Source organism: Natrix helvetica, assembly GCF_964273705.1.
Source record: "Natrix helvetica genome assembly, chromosome: 6".
In the NCBI taxonomy this organism is placed as follows: Eukaryota; Metazoa; Chordata; class Lepidosauria; order Squamata; family Natricidae; genus Natrix; species Natrix helvetica.
The window spans coordinates 4,530,541-4,540,767 of record NC_138553.1 but is presented as its reverse complement, the minus strand read 5'-3'; positions in this window follow the sequence as shown (position 1 = coordinate 4,540,767).

Sequence of the window (10,227 nt, the reverse complement as noted above, 5' to 3'; positions counted from 1 at the left end):
GAGGACCCAAAATTGTCCCTCTCTGCTTCAAAAGGGTTGACTGATTTAACCCCATCCAAAATGATTTCTTAGGACTTCTAAGAAATTAGAAGATCCCAAAGGACAAAAGAACAAAAGCCAAGCAAGTTTTGCTCTGGAGAACTTAAGATTTGGTGGGTCGGCAGGAATTGGTCTTGACTGACGCCGATATCACCGTAAGCCAAGATCTTGGTGGTCGGTGCAGTCTCCAAGGAACTTCAAAGTTGAGCGTTGTGTGTTCTTTCCCCTAGTCCAGCTCAGTTAGAGGATTTGGATTAATCTCGTGTTGTAATTTTGTTCGAGCCTGACTTCTGTGGTTTACACAAGCCAGTGTCGGAGGCCATGGTTTGACGTCACTTTCCTTTTAAAATGGGTAAATCCCGACTCCCTCATTCAGAGGAAACACGGAGTCAACCCAGTGCAAAATTTGCATTGTAACCGACTTGAATTAGTGTGATCAATCCATGGTTTACGATGCCGTATAATTGTGGCTAATAGCGGTAGACTTAAAAGTTTCTATATTAGTACAATAGCCCAGTGCCATCTTTTGAAAATGACGATTCTTCTTTTTTCCTTCCTTTTTGAGACACATGGAATTTTTTAAAAGGTGTTTTTTTGCCCCCCTTTCCTATTTTAAATGAACTTTTAATTGTCAGGTAGGACACAGGTGCCAGTTTTGCACCTGGGTTTCACGTAGAGTTTTACCATCCTTTTCGTACGAACCAGAAAAGCTTCACCCAAATTTTCTACGTATAGATAAGACTGTGGTAGTCAGTGTGACATTCTTCCCCGTCAACCTTACGATATTTTTTTTTGTGGGGGGGGGGCTGTCTAGAATGCATTGCACGGGCCCCTCTTTTACCTCCAGTAATTTGCATGCCTTACCTAAGAACCCCCCATCTTCCCCCTGTGTGTTCTTGTGGGGCAGGGCATGCTAATTGGATGAACGATTTAATTGAGTATTTCTTCCAAGCGTTCTTTATGTTGAGATAGCAAGAGCATATCACCTGCCCTTAACCATTCGTTGCTTCCATCCATGCCGTTGAGATGCAGAGGTGAAATCTACTTACCTTCGCTAACGGTTCGCAAATTTGGGTGTGCGCAGAGTGTCAAAAATGGACGTCATGATGTCCGGGTAGGTGGAGCCTGCTACCGAGTGCACCTGCATAGGTAAGTAGAACAGGGACGGGGGGAATCCACTGTGCCACACGATTTAGTTTAGCTAGAAAGCAGGGAATCCTGCTTTCTAGCTCATATAAATCGCGCGTCACAGCTGATCTCGGAAATACTGATCTCGGCCGAACCAGTAGTATATTTTTTTTACCACTGATTCGGGCGAACCAGTCCGAACCGGTAGAATTTCACCCCTGGTCTAATCCCTTTCAAATGTGTTGTGGTTATAAGCGTCTTTGGCCATGATGATGAGGAAGCCCACCGAAGTCTGATTTCACTTTAGCTCCCAACATCTTGTTGTTTTAAGTAAATTTGCTATGGAAATCTTTTTGAGTAGACTGCAGTATTAGTAGCCTTGCAGCCATCAAGAGAGACTCCATAATTGGAACTTTCCCTCGTTCAGCAGAAATAGGTTGATTTGATATTATTATTTCTTTTCATAATTTGGTCCAGCTTAGTGACTTGGCCATTCAAACAGTGCTGGACATATCTGGTCAGGAAGATTTCTCTAGATACGTTAAAAGTCTTGGGATGATCAAAAATATTAAGAGAGGTTGTGGACTTCAAGGGGTTGAGAGAATAGACCTCAAATCTTCTCCAGAAGGATCCTTTTTGCTCATTTTGGGGGCCATTGCCCACTTTTTATCACAACTCCTTTTGTCACACCCACCCCACACTTCAGGAGGACCCTCCCCCCCCAAATTTCAAAAGAGGAGCATGTCTCAGGAAGTGGGAAGTCCTGTGTGAGAAGAGAGCAGGAAGTGGGAAGAGATCCTCAAGTGAGGATCTCTCTCAACTTCTGAGGCCTAAATCTAAATTCTCAGATACAATTCTGTAGAAAAGAGAAAGCAGTTCATAAAAAAAGTTCTGCCTTTAGAAATCCTGTATGGCCACCGGCAAGACCGCTCTGAAGAAGACATGTGAAACCTGCCCCAGAGGTCTGTCACAACTATTAAAATCGCGGACTACGACAATGAGGAAATGCGGTTTATTTCCCACGCTGTCTTGCAATTTTGAGGCAGACCTAACAGTTCAGCTCGACAAAGAGGTTGTTTCCATGACTACTATCAAGTTGACAGTTGTAGCTTCTTGTCATCCCTTTTTGATCCCTTCCCATTTGGTACATCCAGCTTCTCTTCTTCTTCTCCCTTTTCCTAACCGTACGCCATTCAGAGATTGGCTCGGAATTTGTGATAGTCCTGAAAGACTGACAGGTGTCATGCAGAAGACTGAACCGCTCCCTCTTAAAAAAAATACGGGTTTGTAGCACCTTTGCGGCATAGTTCTGGGGTCAGAAAGACCCACCGCATGGATTGGTGTTGACTTGTTCCGTTGGCTCAATGAAGGCGTGGCCTTCAAGACAAATGAAATCTCGCGGCCCGTTGGGTTTGATTAGGGAAAGCTCCAGAAACGATCCAATAGGCCCCTGAAATTCCAGGGATGAGTGAGGAAATCCACCCTCTTGATTTCTCCAATTTTCTTTTCCCAAAATTGAAAACGCGCAGATTCTTTGGTTAAAAGACGTGAAAAAGCATTACGAGAAGCTGCCGATGTGGATGTTGCTTTGGGAAAAATGGCAAGGGTTGGAATTCTGTAGATTGACTTGGTCAACTTGATGGCCTTCTCTAAGAGTGCGGTGTGCCCTTCAAAGTGGTGTGAGTGTGCTTTTGTGTGTGTGTGTGAGAGAGAGAGAAAAATTTGACCGGTGCGCTAAAAAGCGGGTTTTGATTGGTTTATGTTTGACATAAGCCTAGTTTCTTGGCCCTGCAGCCCATTTTTCCCCCCCGGCCAGGTGCTTTTTGATGTGATAGAGTGGTAGAGGAGGAAGGCGAGGGAAATTAACCATTATATTTAAAAAAAAAAAAAGCAGAAAAAAAAGATTAGAGGCAGGGCAAGCCAAAGGCATTTTAATACCAAAGGAATTGAGTCCATTTGGCCCCGTCTAGGATGAGCTAAAATGGCCGTTCAGCTTCTCCAAACCTGATCATTTTAAAGACTTTTGGACTTCGACTCCCAGAATTCCCCAGCCAGCATGTCCACAAGTCTTAAAAGTGGCCAACTTTGGAGACCTCCCCCCCCGGTGTAAATCCTACCGAACTGTGCGTGGCCGTTTGACACAAGCGTGCTTGTGGGATAACCACTAGGCCCAACCAAGGGTTTTCATCTCCACTTTCGTCAACAAAGCTCCTTCTAGCTCTTTTGATTTGCCACCCGCCAAGCAATCGTCGCGTACGGAAGCCTTTTTCCTGGCGGCGCTCACCGCTGCGGGGCATCTCCGGATGTCCTTTCCTGTCGCTTTCCCGCCTCCCGGCCCCGCACCGTTCAGTCGTACGATTGTTGTGCCCGGTTGAAGATGTATGTTAAGAATGACTATGGGGACAGACGAGCAATTCCCAATGTAGAATTTTTTTGCTGTATGTAATGTATATACGGAGAGAGAATGTATTTTGTTCATTTTTTTTCTTAATAAAAAGAAATTATGCCGAACTTGGGGTTTTTTTGCAACAGGTGTTTCTTGAACCTCCCCAGGTGGACTCAACGGCTCCTTTTAAAAAAGGATGCCAATAACCAGTTTTGTCCGCAAGGAGTATAAATCCTTCCGTTCCCTTCCCATCCAGTCAGAGCTGAAGAAGCTTTTGGATGAGAAGCAAAACATCTTCAAAAGAAAAAAACAAAAGTCCAATTGCCTCCTGAAGAAAGCACCTTTGGGACAGCCATGACCTGGATGACTTCAGAATCTCTGCAGGTGTTTCTTGAAGCCATATCCTCTTGCTCTTACATCATTGCATGCCGATACAGGTAGTTCTCGACTTACAACCATTCAAACTTACAACAGCACTGTTCTGACCTAGGCTTCCCCAGCAGCACCAAGCCAAGTCCTCGTCCCAATAAACCCCTATTATTTAATTTAGAGTGAATTCCTCTCCTGCAAAGTCTTTCCACTCCCACAGTCTTTCAAGATAGCTCACAATTATCAGGCGTGGAGAGTGGCCAGGCCGATATCTTTCAGATGCCGCAATACTTGGCAAGAATGCAGGAATGAACGAATGGTCTCCTGCAAACTCCACTCCCCTTGCGCTCCTCTTTTATTCCCTAAGGGAGGGGCCATTTGTCGTTCACCTGTGGCCTTACTCCCAAGTCGACCCTTGTTCCTTAGCTGTTCCCTTCGCCTGGCAACTCTGTGCGTGCACACATCGGGAAGAGGCTCCAGCTGTTCTTCTGCCCCACTGATGTCTGACTCTGAAGGCAGCTGATAATTGGTATACGGCCCTGGCCCCCTCTCTGCCTCCGACACAGAGCCCTCCTCTGAGCCTTCCCCAGACTCCAGGACTGGCCCATCTTCCTCCCCAACCTCCTCATTGTCAGAATCTGTGTTAGCACTGTTGCAGCATCCCCACATGATCAAAATTAAAATATTAAAATCCATCCAAGCTCAAGCCAGGTCCTGGAGCTTTTTGAATTTTTAGAAGCACCAGAATTTTGTCAATTTCATGAGATGACCTAAACTCGTCTTCTCTCAAGAGTACAAGGTATTTCTCTTATCATTTTTTTCATCTCTCTTTTTTAAAAGTCTCTATCTTTGTTGTTCTCCTTTTTGTTTTGACCCAGGCTTCCCAAAACCACAATGCCGACCCCTGGTCCTGATAAAACCCCTTTTATTTAGTTTAAAGTGAATTCCTCTCCAGCTAAGTCCCGGAAAACATTCTTTCAAGGGTGGATTTACAACCACAGACCTTATCAGGCTTGGAGAGCTGCCAGGCCGATATCTTCCGTCCACCTGTGGCTTTTCTCCCGAGTAGGTCCTTGTTCCTTAACTGTTCCCTTCTCCTGGCAGCTCTATGCATGCACACACTGGGAAGAGGCTCCAGCTGTTCTTCTGCCCCACTGATCTCCGACTCCGAAGGCAGCTGATAACTGTCAGACGGCCCTGGCCCCCTCTCTGCCTCCGACGCAGAGCCCTCATCAGAGCCTTCCCCAGACTCCAGGACTGGCCCAGGTTCCTCCCCAACCTCCTCACTGTCCGAATCTGCTGCCAGCTCTGCTTGCCGCTGGTGGGCCATAACAAACTGAAAAAAGTGACAAGTTTTTCACTTCTTTTCTTTTTTAAAAAAAGTCTCCATCTTCGTTGTTTTCCTTTTAAAAACTCCAGAACACCTCTAGAACATTTCCCGTGATCAATGTTAATACTAAAATTACATCCGGACCGAAATTGGGGATGCTAAATGCCGGCCACGGGCTGAATTTAAAATTAAAATTTTGGAGCAAAGAAAACACAAAAGGCTCAGTACGAAAAAAACTAGATCTTCGTCCCACAGGGAAACCGATCTTATCGGCAAGAGAAAAGAAGCCAACGCTCCACAAAAGCAATGTCTTTTTTTTTTATTTGACAGTAATAAGCAATGTCATCAAAATATACTTTGTAGGAAAATGTAAACATACTTTTTACAACCCAATCTTTTTTTTTTTTAGAAAGAATTCCAGTGTATACCCGACTCCTGTTCCCGGGCACACAAAATGTGCCAGGGGGGGGGGGGGACACTATACAGTGTTGGATGCAACACCCCCCATTTTTAAAAAATTACAATCAAAAGGGGCTAAAATGTATGCCACAGTCCAGATTACAAAAATAGAGGCCCAGTGAAGCTGCAATATACACACAATACCACGCAAACAGACGTGTCGTCCTTCTAGGCCAGTGTTTCTCAAACTTGGTGACTTTAAGTCCTGTGGACTTCAACTCCCAGAATCCCCCAGCCAGCTGTGGAGAGAAGCAACTTAGAACTAAAGAGAAATATCCTGACAGAACAATTAATCAGTGGAACAGCTTGCCTCCAGAAGTTGTGGATGCTCCAACACTGGAAGCCTTTAAGAAGATGTTGGATAGCCATCTGTCTGAAGTGGTGTAGGGTTTCCTGCCTAGGCAGGGAGTTGGACTAGAAGACCTCCAAGGTCCCTTCCAACTCTGCTATTGTATTGTATTTAAAATGTTTCACAATATTTGTCCAAGGCGATGCTCAACAGGTATGTCCCAAAATTGGTAGATGACCCTTTTGATTTGCATTGCATTGCTACCGTGTATCCCCCCCACCATAATAAGACCCTGTCTTATATTATTTTTGCCACCAAAAAAGACACCAGGTCTTATTTTTTGGGGGGGAATGTAGTCCACTGACTTACCTCAATTGTGCACATCGTTCCCCGGCCTCTTTTTTTGCTCTCAGAGGCTTTTAGGAACATCTTCATCCAGCAAGACTTACCTGAAGGCCTCTGCAGCCAATAACAGAGCCGCGGATTGGTTTGGAGCTCTGTTATTGGCTACAGAGGCCTTCAGGTAAGCCTTGCTGTCTGCAGCAAAAGAAATGGGCCAAGGTGTGAGACGCCCTGGCTGCAACTACCCAGTGTTCTGACCTAGGCTTCCTGAGACAGTAAAAATCACGTGCTTAGTCCCCAAGCCCCCCCCCCTTTAAATTTAAACGGATGTGAATTATGTTCATTCACAGCCCGTAATGAGTCCCAAATAGTTTGTAAAGCATCTGACAGAAGTCTGCCAAAGTCTTTCGGGATAAGGCTGATAAGCACCCATCTTTATCTCCCTTGAAACGCTGCCAGAAACCTAATTGCCAATTAGCTTTGCAAGGCCAAACGGAGCACAGAGTCAAAACAGAGCTTCAGAGTTTAAACTGACCAGGACGAACAAAAGTTGCTTCCTGCCAAAACTCACGTGCCTTTGCTCCTCCTTTATGTCTTATAGCAGTGTTGCTCAACCTTGGCGACTTTGAAGTCCTGTGGACTTCAACTCCCAGAACCCCCCCAGCTGGCTGGGGAATTCTGGGAGTTGAAGTCCACAAGACTTAAAGTCACCAAGGTTGAGAAACACTGTCTTATAGGATGGGCCAATCATCTCCAAGCCTTACTCCCGAGTCACCCTTTTGTCTTAACTGTTCTTGCCTTCCGGCAGCTTTGCGCATGCGTGCACTGGGAACAGGCCGCCCCTGTTCTTCTGCCTCGCTGACATCAGACTCCAGAGGCAGCTGATAACTGTCAGACGGCCCTGGCCCCCTCTCTGCCTCCGACACAGAGCCCTTATCCGAGCCTTCCCCAGACTCCAGGACTGGCCCATGTTCCTCCCCAACCTCCACTGTCCGACTCCGCAGGCCGCCATCAGATCACAACAGGCAGCTCCAACACCCCATCCCCACCCTAGCTTAATTTTTGCACCCTATAGTGGGCGGGGTTTTAATTAGGGCTTTGGGCACAGTATAAAAATCAAGCTACCATAGGACTTACTTTGGGAGGAGGTTGTATTTTGGGGGAAACACGGTATAGTAAGGGGAGAAAAACATATGAAACACTTTAGCTCCTAAAATAACCACAGCTACCAACAGCCTTCTGTGCTTCTAATCCATTGGTAACTGGAGGTCAGCAAATTCTTCGTCTTTCGAGGTCGCTACGCTCCGTCTCATTTGCTCTAATACGGATCCTGGAAAAACAATGTCACAAAGCTCGCTTGAACCCAATGGGACGAACGATTGAAATGATTTGGTGCAGGAGCTCGCTCCAAATAACATCTCAGATGTTTAGCTTAACCAAGAAGATAAGTTGGAGAATTGCCCGATGAAACCTTCCTTTTTCCCTACTTCGAACTCAAGTTAACTTTCTGCGGCTTAAATTTTTACTCTTTTCGAGCATGATGTCTCAACCTTGAGACGATTCTTAATACCGTGTTTCCCCAAAAATAAGACAGGGTCTTATTTTCTTTTGACCCCTGAAATAACCGCTTGGCCCTTATTTTCAGGGAGGTCTTATTATTTTTGAGGCGCAGGAGGCGGCGAGCGTGGTCACCTCACAGCTGCTGCTGTGTTGCAATATTTTCAGAGGGGGGGCTTATTTTCAGGGGAGGGCTTATTTTAGTGCATGCGCTCAAAAGCCCAATTGGGCGCATTATCCAGGGAGGTCTTATTTTCAGGGGAAACGGGAACAATGGCACTTAAGACTTATAGGTATCACCCCACAGTGCTTTACACCAGCGGTCACCACTTTCCAACACCCTGGATCGGCAGCGGGGAGCAGCAATGGAATGGAGGATGCACAGCGCCTAATCCTGCATGGGGCGCAAATGAAGTTGGGGGAAGCAAATACAATGTTTGGCTTACGAGAGTCCATTTAGTGCCCGTTCCAAAGTTCCAAACTGAAGCAAAGTGACTTATGACGGGTTTTCCTATGGCAGCAACCCCGTAGTCACATGACCAAAATTCAAACTTTGACAACTGGCGCCTGCATTTATGACAGTCACCCCTGGAATAAGTCCCACTTCTAGCAGTGTGCCAAAGAACCTTTTGTCTTTTTTAAAAAAAGAGCCACATTTCCACCATCAAGGCACCGTAAATCCATCTTTTAAGGAAGCTTCGGCGATTCCACCCATCCTGTTATCTCTCTCTGTTCCCAGGGATCTTAGGAGCGGCTGGGCTGATGCCGGGATTTCACGATTAACAAGCCTTTGGTTCGTTTTATTGTTTCTTTCAGCAGTTTCCTTCCAATTATTTTCCTTGGCAGCCCCAATGTCTTCCCACTTCCAGGAGTGGCAAGGGCAGCGTGGATGGGCTCCGGAGTAGAGCCGTTGGGATTGCAACCCTGAGTGTCTCAAAGACACGTTGGGGGTGCAAACATTTCCCTCCCTCCCCATCAGAGGTAGTCAATTGAGCCCCACATCTCTGTTGCTAACCCAGTTTTTTTTGGGGGGGGGCAAGATGCTGATTCTGTAAACCCCTAAGAGACGGCTGTAAAGTGGTATATGAGTCTAAGCGTCCTCCCTCCCAGTGGTTAGAATGCAGTATTGCGGGCTAACTCTGCCCCTTGTCAGCAGTTCGATCCCGACCAGCTCAAGGTTGACTCAGCCTTCCATCCTTCCAAGGTGGGTAAAATGAGGACCCAGATTCTTGGAGGCAAAAGGCTGACTCTGTAAACCCCTTAGAGAGGGCTGTAAAAGCACTGTGAAGCAGTCTATAAGTCTAAGTGCTTTTCCTTCCTTCCCTCCCAGTGGTTAGAATGCATTATTGCAGGCTAACTCTGCCCCTTGTCAGCAGTTCGATCCTGACCGACTCAAAGTTGACTCAGCCTTCCATCCTCTGCAAACCCGAGAGAGGGCTGTAAAACACTGTGAAGCTGTATATAAGTCTAAGTGCTATTGCTAAGCCGGTTTTGCCCCATTCTACAACCTTCCTTGCCACTGTCAAGCGAACCGCTGCAGTTACCAAGTTAGTAACACAGTTGCTAAGTGAATCTGTCTTCCCCTTGGACTTTGCTTGTCAGAAAGTCGCAAAAAGGGATCACGTGACCCCCTGGGACATAGTAGCCAACCACCGTAAATATGAACCAGTTGCCAAGCATCTGAATTTTGATCATGTGATCAGGAGGGAAGGCAGCAATGGTCGTAAGTGTGAAAAACCATCCTAAGTCTCTCTTTTTTTCAGGGCCGTTATAACTTCGAGCCATCAGTAAACCAACAGTTGCATTCAAGGCTGAGATTTGGCTTAATTTTTCATTTGGCAAGCACCGTTTGCAATATCGGAAACAGGTGGGATTCAGCCGTTGGCCCCGCCCACTTACCCCCTGCGCTTGTCTGTCCTATATTTCCTTTGTTTGAAGCCCAGCTGATAGGCGTGGCATAGCGGATTGCCACGTCTCAACTGTCTCAACTCTCTTACCGGGGCTGCAGTAGAAGGTAAGTTTTAGAGCTGTTTTCAAACGCGCTGCATGCGTGCGGAGCGAACCCACTGTTACACCGGTTGAATCCCACCATGGATCCAAAAGATGCCACGATATGTTTCCTGTGGGAGCCAGTTGTGGCAAACCTTGCAAAAATGGCCCCAAAGTGGCTGGAAGAATGGCTCCATCTTTCTGCCAGGATCTGAAAATTGTTCCCTGCCAGCAATAAATCCCGCTAATAAATCTACAAAACTGATTCTCCCCTCTCCCCCACTTGCTTGGAAGCGAGTAACGCACAACCTCCTCTTGTAAGCGCAGCTGCCTTACTGT